Source organism: Corvus kubaryi, unplaced genomic scaffold (genome assembly GCF_017639235.1).
Source record: "Corvus kubaryi isolate FWS band 111438036 unplaced genomic scaffold, C.kubaryi_AGA036_p1.0 136, whole genome shotgun sequence".
NCBI classification, from domain to species: Eukaryota; Metazoa; Chordata; class Aves; order Passeriformes; family Corvidae; genus Corvus; species Corvus kubaryi.
In genome coordinates, this window is record NW_024580670.1 from 10,181,267 (window position 1) to 10,198,339 (window position 17,073).

General features: G+C 51.5%; 1 protein-coding gene across 2 annotated transcripts in view; it reads right to left on the reverse strand.

Annotated features, from left to right (window-relative positions):
* CHST13 (carbohydrate sulfotransferase 13) overlaps positions 1-17,073 on the reverse strand; it is a 70,899-nt gene that overhangs the window by 12,092 nt on the left and 41,734 nt on the right. The window contains exon 1 of one of the 2 annotated variants that reach the window (XM_042016810.1): positions 16,983-17,067. The exons of the other annotated variant lie outside the window; for it this stretch is intronic. The gene's annotated coding sequence lies outside the window, so the exon portion shown is untranslated. Of the gene's footprint in view, positions 1-16,982; positions 17,068-17,073 lie in introns of those variants that run through there. 2 annotated transcript variants of the gene reach the window in all.

Genomic DNA, 17,073 nt, shown 5'->3' on the forward strand with positions numbered 1-17,073 from the left:
CTTAAGAAATGAAAAGAAATCTAATCGAGCCACATGATTGATTTGCTTAAATGCATCCTTCAGCTTTGTGAATTCAGACACAACCACATCTGCTGGGGAGCTGCAAGCGTAAGGAGGCGTAAGTGGCTGGGCTCACCCAGGTGTCTGCACCCAGAACACTCAGAGGGAGTGGGGAGCATCCATGCCCCATTTTGGCAGGTAACTGGCAGCAGAGCACATACACAAGAAAGAATTTTGGGGAGAGAAAACATGTCACAGCAATATTCAGACAAGCACAGGCAATGGCAAAAAGCAACCAGCCCTAAGGAGAACAACCAGAAGAGATGATTTCTGGTCTCTTCCCTGGGCCTCTCCCAGGGTCAGTACTACTCCGCAAGAAGAGAGCTCAGATATCAACCCACAACAGCCCCCACCTTGCACAGCTTCCACGTGGCAGCAAACAGATCCCTGCAGAGCAAATGCTGTACTTGACCTCTTTTGTTCATCCTGGGGCTGTGCCAGTGAGTGGTGAGCAGGAAGAGTGATGGAGGGGAGCTGGCATCAACTCTCAAACTCTGTAACTCTAATATTTACAATACAAACATGCATTTCTTGTTCCAAACCAACATCCTCTGTAGCTCAGGAAATGCCCCCGTGGCCCTTCCCACCATTGCTTCTCTTCTTAGGGTGCTTTTCTCCCCAGTTATGCCTTGTTCAGCCTGTTCTGCCTCATGACAATGTCCTCTAGCAGAGGCTCTGCACTGACACAGGTAGCAGACTGCCACCTAACACAGCCCCATGCAGTGTGGTCACAGGCAGACCCACCACTGGCCTCCTCCAGTGTTTTCCTTGCTCATGAACAAGCCAGAAATGTATAACCCAAGCTATTCCTGACAGCCTGCCCTCAGCTCTGTGGGCCAAGCCTTGGAAAGCGCTGCCTGCTCTGCCTGTCTCTCTGCTGAGGTACAGGCGGCGGAGAGTCTGCTGGAGATGTCTGTCTCGGCTCACTTGTTACGGAACAGGAATAATTCTCCATCAGACCTTCCCCTGCCAGCTCCCCTCCTGTTCCCTACAGCAGACTGACAACCTGGAGCATCCTGGGGAGCAGCAGGACCTTCCCCATACTTGCTCCATAGCATTTTTAGACATTAGAGCAGAGCCAAGGGCCAGGATGGTTGTACCCCTGCAAGGGTCCTGGAGCAGGTCCTTCCCAGATAACCCAGCCAGGCTAATGCAGCTCATCAGAAGGGCAGGACCTCTGTGATTCTGCTTCCCTGAGCAGATCAGCAGGCAGGTACAGCCCTGTGCCCTGCAAAGCCATCACATGATTCAGTGGCATTCCTCCATGTCACCAGTTCAGCCACAACCCTCAGGCACTGGCATGGCACCAGGAAGCTCAACTGTCCCTCTGAAACCACTGGGCAAGTGTCTGTCACCAGCCCTGCACCCTAACTCTCAGGCTCAGAAATTGCCTCAAGTAGCTTGGTTGTGGGCCATACAACTCTATTTTGAAGCACAGCCAGCACCTGGATGTTGTCAGCCTGGTTATCCCCATGGCAAAGGGACTCCATTTGGTGGCTCTTGACTTAATGATATTTCATTTAGCAGAAATTAAACCAAGTGACTAGAACTTGGCTGGGTCAGGCAGAACTGAGTGCCAGCAACACAGAGATGCTTGAAAGCTTAGCTCAGGCTTTTTTTCCCAGAGCTGCACATTTTCTCCCATCCCCCCTAGCTCTCTTGAAACAGCCAAACCAAGTAATTAAACCCCCTCCGCCTCCCCTCACCTCCCAGCACTTGGAAATAAAGATGCACTGGGAGGAGGTTACCCACAAAGCTAGGGGAAAAACCACAAGGAAAGCAGCTCAGGGCAAACCTGAGCGGGGCAAGACAGGGTGTGCACATGAGTAGGTTTACACAGAGAACAGCCCACGGACAACAAGCTGCAGCAGGGGATGACAGGTCTTCTCTCCCATCAGCTCAGACAGGTGAACCTGCACATGTTTCCATACAGGAGAGGGTGGTTTTGCATCTCCACAGGCACCAGGAAGACTAAGAAGTGATGTTTTAGCCACAGTGACGAAGTACCATTTCAGGGCAGTATGATGGGTGGGGTGTGGAAGAGGGAGGAAGGCTACACAATGGCCCATCATCTTCCTCTTCTCCAGTACCTGGCTATAACACTTCCCATTCCTGTGGAGCCAGAGGAGGACTCCTACCAGTCTCTATCACACAGACCTTCCTCCCCAGACATCTCCCCTTTTTGCACAAATGACTCTTGTTTTTCTGGGAAGAAAAACACTCCTTAAGGCCAACTCCAAGCAGTCACAGATGGCTCCCAAAGGGTGATGGGGCACCCATGCCCAGGACCCATTTTCATCCCATGTCTGTACTGCTGAAGCACCCCAGTACCTCCCTCCCAGCCACCTTTCTCAGAAGAGGCTCCACAGGCACTGAACTGAGGTGACACAGCTCATTTCTGAGGAGGCACAGCAGTACAAACCTCCTAGCCAAGAGGGCAAGGAATATTTTCCAAACTCCTTCCACCAAATGCCTATGCTCCACAGCTACCATCCCCTGGGACAAACCCTTCTGCAGCATTTTCTGCCCCAAACCACACAGTTCCTACACACACTCAGATGTGGAGGTGTTGGGGATCAATTACGAGGCATGCATGGGCAAGACGTCCAAGATTGCTTCATTTGGGAAGGAGATGAAAGGAGGTGTCACCCCCTAAAAATAATACCCTCGTTTTCATCAATCACCCCCTTGCAGCTTCTCCAGAGTGGCAGGGCTGTGTGGCACAACTGGGTGGTAATGGCAGCCAGGCTCCCTGGCACTGACAACAGCCTTCCTCCAGCCAAGAAACACACTCCAAAGAGGGCACGATGAGTCATTGTTTTACATGGGATATGTACATGCTCGAGGGACTGCACCACCTTTAACAGGAAAAGTCATTCACTCCTCCAGGGATGTGACCTGCTGGCTGGAAGGCAGCAGCCCATGGGCAAGAGAGGGACAAGGGGTGTGCTGCCTTCAGGAAATGTCAATGCAGGGCGTGGAAGAAGGTTCTGAGCTATTCTCTCTGGAAAGTGATGGATGGGAAGAGCAATGCAGAGGGGTGAGTACATGTCCTGCTCTCATTCCAGCCAGACAGGGAACAGCCAGGCCTGCCAGAAGGAGAAGTGGTTGTGGTGAATGTCTGGAGGTGGAAACACACAGCCTCAGGAAACTGAAGTGGGACCAAAAATCCAAGCACACCTTCCTCCACTTGTGCCCAAGATCCCTGATATCTGTGCACAGTCATCTGCAGGCAGCACCCCTGTAAATGGGGCTCGTGGGACTGGAGTGCCCCTGGCATGCTGCACTGGGGGATGGAGAGGCAGCAGAGCTGCATCACCTCTCTGTCTCATACTGGGGCACTTATGCCAACCACACAGTGGAAATTACTCACAGAGCAGGACTCTCACGCAGAAATCTGAGGGCTGACAGGCATAGGGACAGCCCAGAAGCCCCAGGCACATTAGATGCACTCACGTGGTTTCCAGCCTGTGAGAAGCAGATGGATGCTCCCTGCTTCCTCAGTCTGGGGTTGCAGTGACCCTTGCTCACGACTGTCACCTACCCACAACCATTTCCACGCTCAGTGACTCATGCCAGATGCAATAAAACCACAGACAGCAGACACGGGGCAGTGGCCAGCAGCATAAGGTGCCACTGGCACCAAGTGCCACCAGACTTCAGGTTTCTCCATCTGGATCCAGCTCCAGGCAGACACATCGACTTTCATCGGAAAATGCCTCAGCCCAGCCTCTGAAGTGTTGAGGTAACCTTTGTGGGGCAGGCAATGCCACTGTGCCAAGAACAGCACAGACGCCTCCTGAGCGGGTGGTGTGACAGGCAGCAGCCCCACAGCTGACCTGACCCCCTTCCCAGCCACAGGCTCCTCGTGGCTGTTGCCCTTGCCACCAACTTTTCAGCACCTTCTCTTTTAGCTTGAACACGTCCCAGCCATGTTCCTTGCGAGCAGTCACACCTGAAGAGAGCCTTCTGACAGGTCACACATGGGGCTGCCACTGCCGTCACTACACAAACGTGACAACTGGACCTTATTCCACATCACCACTGCCTCCTCCACTGAAAGGATCCAGAAACTGCCACTCCAAGAGGCAACTTCTCCATTCCCACTCCCCAGGATCTGCTGTGCCTTTGGCACGGTTCATGGCTGGGAACAGGACTGGGTGAGACCAGCCCCTGCCGCATCACAGCCTGCGTGTCCCATTCAGTACCACGTGGGATGTGGGATAGGAGGGAGGGAGGCAACAGGCCAATGTTCAGAGCTATTTGGGTTTTTCTCCAAACCACTAAAAAAAGAGGGATCTCTGCTGAAAGTGCTCCAAAGAAACACAGCCAGCATTGCTGACAGTATAATCTCCACTGTCCATTTCTATTAATGCTCTTACAGGTTTAGCAGGAACTGGAAAGCTTGGAGCTGACTTTTCACCGTCCAAGGCGTGCAAGAACTCCCAGATGACCCAAGCCAGTGTGACCCTGCATGCAGCCCCTACCATCGCCCTTTGGAGAGGCACTTCCCAGCAGGCTGCTGGAGCACTTGCCTGGCAAAAGAGACAATGGACTTGCGTGTGTTTTGCTCCTCGTGCCTGGCTGACAAACCCAGCCCACAGAGCTTCATACTTGCAGTGCACACTCAGCACTCTGCAGCTAGCACAGGCTGAGGGACGATCCAGCACTGAGGGGTTTGCAGCCAGCGCTGCCTCTCTGCCTTCCATCTGCTGTACACAAAGCTCAGGCAGCAGCCGCAGAGGTGACTGCGAGGTTTGAGGGGGTGTCATCAGATGGATGTTTTTTTGAGCTGCTACAAAAAGAACATTAAACTCCTGATGTGACATGGGGTCAGAACATCCTGCACTAGTTTAGATTTCTACTTCGTGTCATACACATTGGGCAGGAAAATAATTTATCTTTCTAACTTTATTGTTTTGCCTTTCCTTTTTTTTTTTTTTTTTTTTTTTTTTTTTCCCCTAACAGGAGGCTGCTCAGCTTTTAACCACCTGGAAGAGACTTCTGAAATCTGAAATCCCTAGTCTGTCCAGGCTTCAGCCAGATGCCTACTTAGGGAGTGCTGGCTGTACCCAAGCCAGTGCAGGGACTGGCTGCCACCGGTTCCAGAAGTGACTGATTCAGAGATCTGGCTTCTGGACATGCTTTAAAACCACTTGTGCATTACTCTTGATGTTCGAGATCCTGGAAGGTTTACTTAGGAAGAAGTTATTGCCATTGCCATTAGAAGATATTAAAATTACATAAAGAACCTCCTTGTTTTCTATAAAGCTTCATGAAAGCTCTTTCCTCTTTTGGCTCCCGCTTTCTTGCACAGCTTCCTTTGCCTTTATGTTTCTAAAGATAATTTTTCTTCATTTCTCACTGATGACACCTCTTGGACCATCACAATGCTACCAGCCATAACCAGGCACAGGGGCTGGCACAGCTGGGCCTTGGCTGTGTGGCTCTCTCCTGCCTAGAGGTGGAGATGGCTCAGGTTCTGTTTTTCAAGGAAGGCCTTCTTACTCCCATTTATTCAAGTTGAGTCAAGGATCAGCCAGAGAAACTAATCAAGTGATGGAAAACGGTGACAGTGATAGGATTAGCTCACAATAAATCATGCAGAAAGAGAGAGAAGGAATCCAGCTGCTTCAAGGAGCCTGCCAAATGCCCCAGCATGGTCTGTGGGGATCATATTAGGAACAGAGCCAATGGCAGCTGGTCTGGACACTCTGCCCCATTCAGTGGTTGTTCCTAAACCTTCATGTCTCCTCAGCAGCAGGAGCCTCTGGTCACCTGGTACCAGCCTGAGGCAGATGCCAGGAAGGTTTAATAGAAAGACCACAGGCATTTGAGGTGGAGGGATGCATTTTGCTGGGGCAATGTCCCTAGGTCTCTGCTGTCACAATGACTGCAGTTAAGATCTTTATAGGAAACAGAAAATTAACAATATCCAGCAGGAACACGGTCTCTGTGAGCAAATAAAGTATTTGTGTTTAAGTACCATGCAATCTTCTGTTTTCAAATGGTTAATTCCTCCTATAAGCCAAGCTAGAAGCTTTCCAAGAGCAATTTCTCTTCCCCATTATGCCTGTCATTCTCCTGGCCCCAGTTGGCTGCCTGCATTTATAGTACAAGCCTGAACTGCCAGCATTTCCATTCCTTGTCAATAAACTCCTCCTTTGCAGCCTGCTGCCCGAAGGAACTGCAGAAGAAGGGCTTGCAGCAGCAGTGCCAAGGCAGGGATCCTTGCCTGGATGGACAGCGGCTGATAGTCCCTGGGCAAGGCTGCACCAGAGATCCACCTCTCCCTAAAATCCCGCTCATGTGGTGTCCGTAGGCCCCCATCTCCGGGCAGGCTCAGGCAGCCCACAGCTGCTCACACAGCACCACAGAGCTGCCAAGCCAAGAGACCATCTGCACCAGCCTGCTGCCTCCTGCTCAGCTGCTGAGGCCACGGCAGGCCAGCGTGCAGGGGACCAGGCTGGGCTTGCTCAAAACCTGCCCGCACTCAGGTCTGGTTTGGGCAGATGCTGTTTGTGCCCTCTGCACACAGGCCACCTGCACAGGTACAACAAACAGGAGTCTCCCTCATGTCAGATGGCTCAGCTTGCCTGCTGAATATGTTTCAAGCCATCTTCTCATCTCTGCGCATCTGGGATTGATGATAGCCTCAATCAGCTGATCTGAGAAAAAATGCACACTCAACAAACTCTTCCCAGGGCAGCAGGCAGCCATCCCTCCCCAGGCTTTGCTTCATGGCTCTCATCCCTCTGCTCCCAGCAGAGGCAGCCGAGGGGCTGTGCCCTGCCTTTCTATATGGCACAGGTCATTAGCTGGTGAGACTCTGTCACAAGATGCACCATAAGAGGCTTTACAAAGAGTTGAAGGGATGCACGAGCTCACAGAGGAGGAGAGTAGCAAATTACAGCCTGCTGGAGACTAGGGAGAACCATCTCTGAGAACCATTTCCAGCACACACGGTCCCACCACATGGCCCCTTGTGCCTACTTCTGCTGCATTTAGTAATGACCACTGCCTGAGGCCACCAAAGAGCCCTGTCTCCCCAGCCAGCATGTTCAGCAGAGGACACAAACACCTCCAGTGCCATAGCAGCTCTGAGGCACAACGGATGCAGCATCACTGGTAGCTGCTTGTCTGAGTGGCTGTTGGATTTAACCCTTCCTGAGAGTGGCTGTTGGCTCTGGGGACATCTCTCTCCTTTTCACAGGGAGTGAGCAAGTTCTGATGGGGACCTCAGGAAGAAGGGAACTGGAAGGCTTGTATCTACCCCACCCAGCAGCAGCTATGGGCTACTGATGCAAAACTCCACCAGCATCAGATCAGCCTTGTTTGGGTCTCACAGCGCCTGTGTCTGCTGATGCTATTAAGCTAAAGGGAAATCAATATCCCTGATACTGCCAGGAGTAAACTTGGAAGAGACCCAGCTGTGAATATGCTACCCCTGCACCCTTGCCAAAAGGAAGGGCCTGGCTCTGTAGATACGTGCAGGACTGAACTCGCTGCCTTATCCTGTCATGGGGAAATCTGCCAGTGCAGAGACACTCCCATGGCAGGCAGAGCCACACGCTTGCAGGGCAACACAGTACAAATGGGGGTGGGGAACTGCTGAGGAGCTTCTGACCTCCAGTTAGTTTGTGCTGATTTCTCAGGTCCCTGCTTTGAAGAAAGCCCTCTGGAACAGGCAAGGCAGCCCCAGAGACACCACACTCAGCAGCTCCAAACAAACATCACCTTTGAACCTCATGTCGATATTACCCATCTTCCTGCGAGGTCAATGAGGCAACATCTGGCCAGAGAGCAGGCTTGGATTGGGTTCCACATCAGCAGTGAGGCTGCAAACTTGTAGGGAGAGAGAGCACTGCAAGGAATGGCTCAAACCTGCTGCTGCTCCCTCCCTGAAAGAGCTGGGAAAGCAGCCAGGAGATGGAGGGCTATAAATCAAGTGGCATTTACATGGAGAAGGAAAAGCTGTGAGCACATTGTGACTGGAGGCCAGGACTCACGGCCTCAGCATTCCTCCATATCACAGGTGAAAAGCTGATGGGAAGGGACCTACGGGCCCTGTGCACTGCTGTGAAGATCCAAAACATTCAATGGCACATCTCCTTGCACAAGCACCATGGGTAGAGACACCAGCACCTGCCCATCTGCCATGCCCAGGCCAGAGTCTTCCTCATCTGTGACTTGAGCCACTGTAGAGGCAGCAACACCTTCAGAGACACATTTTGGGGAGAAAACAGCTCAAGTCCAGTTGGATACTGCTCTGAGGGAGTCTGTGAAAATTAAGTCCAATTGTGAAAAAGCTGGGTCTCACCAGAATCAGGTGCTTCTTCAGCACAGCAGGTCTCAGCATCCATGCTCAGGGGTTTGTGTACACGGCCACATAACAGATTCTCCCGAGCACAACACCAAACACAGACCTGGGGCACTGTGGTTTGCAGCATCTCACAGCTGCCAAAACAGCCCCACAGTGTGACACCACCCCGACAGGTCAGTGATGAGGGCTTGGTGACAGCGACCAGAGATGCAGCACTGCTGGGAGCACCTTTGCCACTCACTGCTCCAATGTATCAGGGATCACCGGAAAGGTGGAGAGAAGGCAGGACATGCCAACAGACTTGGAGGCAACCAGGACTCAAAAGAGCCAGGCTGGGGCCGTCTACAGGGCTGGGGGTGGCTGGTGCTTGAAGAGACCCACTGTAGGTCAGGAAGCTCTCACAGGGAAGGACCTGAGGTGGCACAGGACAACATGTTCAACTGGGACAGAAAAATCAGCACTGAATCCACACACACTCACACCCTCAAAACCAGGCTCTCAACCATGTTCAACACCAAATGGTGATTGTCCTCTCAGCACAGAGCTGACAGAGGATGTGGGTTATGTGGCCAGGCTTTCCTGCACTGCTAGACAGTGACGAGCCACCTCAGCTGAGGATGTAGCTGCCGAACCCTAGGGTGGCGGAGCCGCTGCAGTCCTAACCAGCAGAGAAACTCTGCTTTCTTCTTCCAGGAAAGACCAACTCCAAGCCCTTCCTAGCCAAATTCCCATCAGTCTGCCTGCCCATAAATTTACAACTATTTATTTAGTCAAAGCTCATCCAGATATTAAGAGCTCAGGGGCACTATGGGGAAAACAGGAGCAGGTAGAGCAGCCAGCCTCTTCCTCCAACAGGCTGCAGGAATTCCCCACTGGCTGTTCAAGGCTGGACACCTCCACACCCTGAAGCTAATTATGTTCAGTGCCACCCCAGCAAGCTAAAGGGAGCGGACTTGTGCAAGGATCTCTGAGGCAAGAATCACCACGTCTAGAAACAAAATTCAGGCAGATCTTTGCCTCTGCTTTAAAAGGTGGGAAGTGGCAAGGGTTATAAGACAGGGACCTTCAAAAAGTCTATAGACCCCAGACATCCCAATAAGGGCTGCTGCAAAGGGTCTGGGGAAAAGTGAAACTTGCTCAGTAGCATCCAGAAGAAATGCTGGAAGAGAGCTCAGCTTCCCTCCCACTTGCCCTCCCCCTGTCCACCAGAAGCCAGCATAAAGATGTCCCCACATCCACAGGTCCTGCCAGGCTGGCAGGTCAGAAGCACAGCACCAGGTCTAAGATGGAGCTCCGATGCCATGGCTGTGGCCCTGGGCCCATGTGGTGCCCTCTCACAGCCTTTCATCAGCTTTTCAGACTGAAAATCCGTATTTTAGGGAGCTGCCCAGGGCGAGTCACAGCAATGTGTGGGGCTGATGCAGAGACCAATGTGCCAGCAGCAGGGGAGTGTGTGTGCACAGGGCAGTGTGTGCGTGTTTGCTTTTTGCAATCGCTGTCCTGTCTGAGGGGCTCAGACTGAAAGCACACCTGGGGCACTACTGAGCTCTGACAGGTCCAGCCCAGCAAGAGGGGAGCAGAGATCTGTGGGTCGTGAAGTGCTGGGGTGACAGTTCAGGATGTCGGTCACTGCAGGTTCCTCTGGCTACTGGGTGTCCTGGGCTTGCTCAGCTCCATGCAGAGGGGAACTGGCGCTGGTGGCTGCTGGAACCACCCGTGCTGCCTCCTGCACAGTCGGGCTGGTGCTGCTGCAGGCCCATCTGCTGAGCAGCCAGCACACCAGGGCTCCTGACAGCATGAGCCTTGCAGTGGCAACGCTGATATCATTTGTGTCCAGGATCCAAGTCACACAGAGCCATTTCTCACACTGTGTCCTCTGGCTCCCCTTCCCTTCCCTGTCCCCATGCACACTGGGTGTCTCTCAGAGCATCACGCTCTCCTTCCAACACAACGAATGAAGCATCATCTCTGCTCCCCAGCTCATTGCACTGTAAGAGAAACCAAACAAGCCCTATGGCCCAGTGCTATTTCCTACACTGAGTGATCTCCTGTGAAGGACATGCAGGAAGAGTTTATCCAAGCAGTGGCCACCCAGCTCCCGGGGATACAGAGAAACTCTTTCTTCCCACCTTTGCCCGTGTAGGGCTTTAACTTAGACTGAAATTTGGCTTCCCAGTGGAAGCCACAGGCAATTGGGAAATGGAGAACAGACAAAGAAGAGACATTTGGGGGTTGAACCCTATTTATCAGAGCTCTAGAACTGACTTGAATGGGTAATTTATTAGAATGACATGGGGTACAAACCTGCAACAGCAAAAACTGGCATAGCTGGAATAAACCACAACAGCCAGCCATGAAGCAAGGATCCCATATCTGGAAATGAGCATCAGGGATGGGGGACAACCTCATAGGGCAGCAGCATATATAGGGGTCATTTAGCAATACCTCCCACCATCCAGCCCTGCTGGGAGGATTTTACTGCCAAGGCGGGGGGTTGTATTTGAAGAAGGGAAAAATTAAAAGACCTGTGTGAATCAGTGGGGAAATTGCAGAGAGCTTGTGGTTGAATACAGACCTGTCCCATAGCTGCAGATCCAGACAGGAGACAGAGACAGGGTGTCCCAGTTTACAGCACTGCAAGCTCTGCAGGCACAGGTGCAAGTATGGCAGAGAGCAGACTGGTCTGAACTGGGCAGCAGAGACTGGGAATGTGGCGTTCAACTCCCCATTGAGACCAGTCGTTCTCCTCCATCCATGAAGAATTTTACTGGGGGAAAAAAATACCTCCAGCTCCTAGGGCAGGTCCATTTGTCCCTGTTTTCACTCTCAGTGCAAGCTGTACTGTGCAGGCAGGACCAAGGCACAACAGTGTTAAACCCGGGCCTTTCAGGCCACCAGAGCTACTCAGTGAGATGTTTCCCCCTGCTCAGACTGGTAGTAGTCCTTAACTGCCTTTGAACAAGGCAAGTTTTGGGCTTTTGCCCAGCTACGCCTCAAAGCCTCAAAGTGAAACATCCCTCCTAAGCCCCTCAGAAGTATTTGGGGAGTTAAACTCTTCTTTGGGTACTCAGCTCCAAGGGGGAGTACTGGGAGTTAAGTACCTAATGCCTTTGTAGTTTCTTGGCTTCTGATAATGAATCCTGGGACAGACAGCTGTGTTTGCACTGGAATTAAGATGGAGGGTTTGTCATGCTCTCCATTCAGATGCTTGCAGGAAGCAAGGACCAAGAAGGAAAACCAAGCCCATAACAAATTCCAACACCCCTAGGAGAGCCCTGGCCACTGCATGAGCACTCATCTCCCAGCCTCGGACCTCACTGACCTGAACCAACACAGGCAAAAGTCCTACTGGTGATGTTTTTGTGGAGTACTTTTTGCAGGATACTGTAGTTTTGTGAGTGGGTGCAGGTGCATCGTGCTGCCAGACAGAAACAGCCAGGCTGAGATGCCAGAGGAATGCGAGGCCAGGAGATGCTGGATCCAGTCAGCAGAGCCACTGGGATACGAATTTCTCCTGTGGGGACAGAGTTAACTCCGGGTGTGCTAAGCCCACTCCTTTCCCCTCCAAAATCTCTTGCACGTATCAGAGATTCTCAGGAAACTGTATAAAGCCAAGAAGGACAAGAGAAAGCATTCCTCATGAAAAGCCCGGCCCTTGGGAGCAGATGGGCTTCATTACTGTCCTGCTCTCAGCACCAGACTGGGTGGATTTTTCTACCCTGACAGGTCATGGATGGAGCATTTCATGTCTTTTCCAAACACAGCAAATCTGAGGCCTTCCAGCCTGTGTTTGCCAACATCTTGGCTGACAAATTGTTTCTGTACTTCGAGTACTGGCTCCTCAAAAGGAAGGGGCTGCATCCTGGGCATCATGACTGTGACTGGGAAAATGAGCTGGGCAAAACTGCCCCATGACCAAAACAAAGAAAAGAAAACCAACACCATCTGAGGGTGTCTTAGACTTTTCATCCCAGCCTGTACTTGCAGCCTTAGCCAGGGTAAGAGCAGCATCGCCCTCCTTATCTGGAAGGCTGAGGACATGTGTCAGCCAGCTGCAGGCACGACCCAGGCTCAGAGCATTCGCTGGCTGCGCACGTCCCAAGGCAGCGGCTGAATTTCAGCCTCCAAATACCTTTAAACAATGGGGAGGACCTGAGGCCTAAAATAAGCTCTTTCCTGTTCTGGGAAAAAAAAAAAATCCCTGGTTTAGAAAGGTCTGCTAATATTTAAGTGTGTATTTATCTCCATTCACTCCAGGTCTAGGTGCACTTGTAGGTTCAGGGACTAGGGCTCTGCGGGTCAAATCACTGATCAACTCTATAATCTCTATAATAATTTGTACTCCCCTGAAGGGACCAATCTTCAGGCACAGAGATGGAGCTGACTGAGATCAATAAATCTGGAACAATGAGAAGCAAGAGTTTCTCCAAGACCTGCTGGTGCTGAGGGGTGTTGGGCTGGGCAACTGAAACCACCTGAGAATTGGCAGAGAGTGGTGGCAGTGGTGTCTTCCATATCCACCTTGGCACATCAGAGGGCTAAGAAACACACAAAAATGGTGAGGCAGTTTCCTACCTGTCGTATCTGCTACATGTGTTGCTGTGGCTTGTGGCACTGCTGCTCATCCTCCTGCAACACCCCAACCCTTCTCTCTCAGGCTGGTGAAGGGGTACCTCCACTCCAGGAGTGGTTGGAGAAGGCTTTCCTCAGTGCCCCGAGGAGATCCAGCTAGTTGATACAGGAGAAGATCAGGATGGAGAGAGGGCTCTTGCTGCTTTCTAACTTGGAAAGCTTTCTGAAACAGTATCACAACCTTGGCACTTCTGGTATCTCTCCTTGTGAGAGTCAGACCAAAGGCTGAGTATGTCTCACCTGCAAAGCCCCGTGAGGTCCAACAGCTTGTGCTGACAGCAGGTTGTAAAACAACACGGGGAGTGCAGAACCCAGCGTTGAGCAAGTGCTGCTAAAAAGACCTAAGAAACAACAGCTGGATGCTGCAGACGGACAGAGCCAGAGCAGAAATACAGGAGCACTTTGAGATTGAGAGCTTTTCCTTCTTTCTTATTGGAGAAAATCTGCCAGCTTTCTGGATGTCAGTGCAATTTGCCTACTCACGGCTGCCCCAAAGACATACCATTGGGGTGGCCCCAGAGCAGTGGCCTGCAGAAACCTCAGACCAGATGAACACAGGGCCTTAGGATCTGCCACTCACCTCCCTCGACCTCCTTCACATGTTCCCCCTTCCCTCTATCCCACATCTGTACTAGCAGAGTCATCCTGCCTCCCCCACTCTTGCTAAAATCAGTGTGGTCCCCCTGAGAACAGCAGTGACCAAAGCTCTGATGTAGACAAGGAATGGCAGCCTCCAGTATCTCCTGCTGTGCCAGCCTAGATGTGCTGCCAGCAGAGTGAGATGAAACACCAGCCTGAGAGCCCCGCTGCGTATTCTCACCTCTATGCAGAAAATGTACAGCGTGCACAAGTCAGCACAGCTAACGGTGTGCTATTCCTGCAGGGAACAGCAGAGGAACATCAACTCAGAAGACGGATGACGATCATGCCGAGGCCACACAGGATCTCCTGGATGGCTGTAGGGTGGCACCAGTAAAGCCAAGGCCTCCTGACGGCCCTCATCACTCCCTGAGCCCAGCTGAGATGGCATGAGGTTTTCTGAGAGGTGAGTGCACCTGCCCATGGCGCAGGAGGTGTTGAAAGGTGACTGCTCCAGGTAAACCCCTGAACTATTCATTGTGGCAGGGTGTGGAAGGTCCAGTGGCCAGTGTGCTCAGCACCACTTCAACACCTTCCTGCTACGCAGACATCCTGCCCTTGGCCACGTATCTGCGAGCCTGGAGCGGGACAGCTGATGGCCAACAGGACAGACAGGACACCACCCACTTGAAGCGAGCAGAGAACAGTCCATGGCACAGCTGCACCCCAGGGCCAGGGCAGAGCTGGGACTACAGCCCCCGTGTCTGCTCACAGGTACAGCCAGCAGGAAGGAAAGGCAACAGAAAACAACCAGGGCCACGAAGTCAGGGCACTCAAGCCCATCTCCGTGTGGAGCACCGAGAGCTGTCCCACCCCTCTGGCAAACACACCAAGCCCATTCCTGCCTCCAGGAGGTACAACAGGGAATTCTGCCACTGACTTCAGTACAAACAAATTCAGCCCACCACCAAAATAACCAACTCAGTGGCATCTAGGAGCAGAGTTATTTCAGCCCAGGCTGGTGTGTGGGTGTTCCTGAGGCAGAACAAGAAAGCCTTATTCCAGCACAGCCATGGAGCTCAGTGCAAACCACTCTGGCATACAACTGTCCGGATGGAGTTACAAGTGGGCAATGCAAACAGAGCAGTTAAATCCTGCTCCCCGAGCTCAGTGAGCCCTTAGCACTCTCAAGCTTAAAGGTTTCTGGTTATATTATCTTTCTTCCCATTTTCTATTCCTTGTCCTGGTCACAGGAAGGTTTGGTCTCTATGTGCCATTAGCAAGGATTAATTCAGCGTGTTCCATGGACTGTGGGTGGCCCAGGGAAGGCAACCTGCTCAATCCTGCTAACGACAGAGAAAGGATCTGATTGCTCCTGAGGGAAACTCCTAGCATTGCTGCTTTTTTTTCCTCGCATTTTTCTTCATTATTGTATAAAAACCAAATGACACCAGACAACTAGAACTCCAAATAACCCCCAGGCAGCCATCACTTTAAAGATGACATTTTCGTTTGCAAATTGTTTACCTGTTATTGTAACTTGTAACTTCTAAAATTCAAGTAATTGGCCTCAGTTTGTTTTCCTTTGGGATAAAAAATGAAGCAATCTTTAGTTTGCTTCTTTTCTGTATATGGTAATGACCTTTCCTCTGCTTTTTTCTCACTGACGTGAAGAGGAAAGGAAAAACTGTAAACTGCAAAAATAATAAGGGAAAGAAATGGCACAAAAATGAAGGCTGGACCCAGGGAGAGAACTGTGTGGCTAGAAAATAAGCCGATGTTAGAGAACATGAATATTGCTTGAACTCACCTCTTTTTTGAACCCAAAGGGGCAAGTCTGCAGAGGGCATCCACCACCCTCACAAATGGGTTCCCACTGAGTGACAAACATTACTTGGTTGCAGTAGTTGGAGATCCCTACCTCAGACCTGTCACCACCTATGGGAACTTTCAGAAGCCACACTTGGCCCACGTGAAAGAACAGATTCGCAGGGCGTTGCATTTCCCAAAGCCTCAGCTTCTCAAGGTAGCATTCCAGACCCAAATTCCCTCCCACATCTCGTGAGACACCACCACCATTACCATCACCCTGGTTTGCTCCAACCTCACGGGAACTCTGTGTGAAACCGTGTTGAGATCAGGTAAGGAATTAAAGTCAACCAAGCACAGAAAGTTCTGCTGACTCAGACCAGCAGAATCTCATTTTTGAAAACCAGAGCCCTGAAAAGAGACACGTTTTCCAGTCAGATGCTAGAAAGCATATCCAGTGTGAAACACAATCATCTCTTCATTAGCACCCCTGGAGATTAAAGCTGATTCAACACCGCACTTTTTACTGAGCAGCCCCAATACTAAAATAGGATGCATAAATCATTTCCTTAAAAACAGAAAAAGTTACCAAGGAATACAATACTGATTATGGTCTTCTGGGATTTCTGAATTCATCTGACAAACTTCGCATGCTCATCTAGAAATAACAAATGCTCACTGAAACCCAACTCTTTTCAATCTTACTCAGCCAACAAGTTATGCCTTTTTTATTTTTAGGAAAAAAACACATTAAAGTGATGGAGCAGCCCCTATAAAAGGAAATCACATTTCATTTAGTCCATACTGATAAAATTCCATTAGCGTTTCAGTCAAGTCAGTCTTCTGAATTTTAAGATGTAGCTCTAAAGGCCCCATTGATGGATTGCTGCTGTACTCAGAAAGCATTAGTACATTGTTAAAACGGCAGGAATTACCCAATAACGTTTCTTAGGAAAGAGGAACTAATTTCCCCAAAGGAGCAGAAAAAGGCAGGGAAATAAATTAAACCCCCCCAACACAAAACGGTCTAGATTTTAGTTCAGAATTGTTTCCCAACTTGAAAGAAACTTCTAAAAGCACACACTAGTGAAGTCCCTTGAGCCATTCAAACAGATTCCCCAGGAATTTTAGTGACCGCGGGTGTAAATCGGCACTTGCGGGACAGAGCAGCTCCCCTTTCCCGTCCCGACCCCGGCACAGCCTCGGGAGGGCTGCACGAAGCTGTGCACAGTTCCATGACCGCACAGAACACTGTTTCATGCCCCGCAGGGACACCGAACGGGACAGCCACCCCAGAGAAGGCTTAGAAAGGAGACGCGGGTCCCACTGCAGAACAGCGGCGCCGGGACGGTAACGCCGCTCACGGGCGAGCGCAGCGGCGAAGTTCAATGGGCTCAGCCGAGGGATGGGCAACCCCCGGCCAGTTCACCGGCGGACACAACTTCAGCTCGCCGCGGACCGGCCGACACCCGAGGGGCTCCAGGAGCAAGGAAGGGGCTGCCCGCCGTACCTCGCTCCCCGCTCCGCCCGCCCGCTCCCACCGGGGGACCCTCCGAGAGCGCGGCGCTCCCGGACCCACCTGGGCTGAGGCTGCTCTGGAAGTAGAAGAGGACGAGTAAGACCGAGCCGAGGCCGGCGGCCAGCGCCAGCCGCGGCGCCCGGCTCCGCCG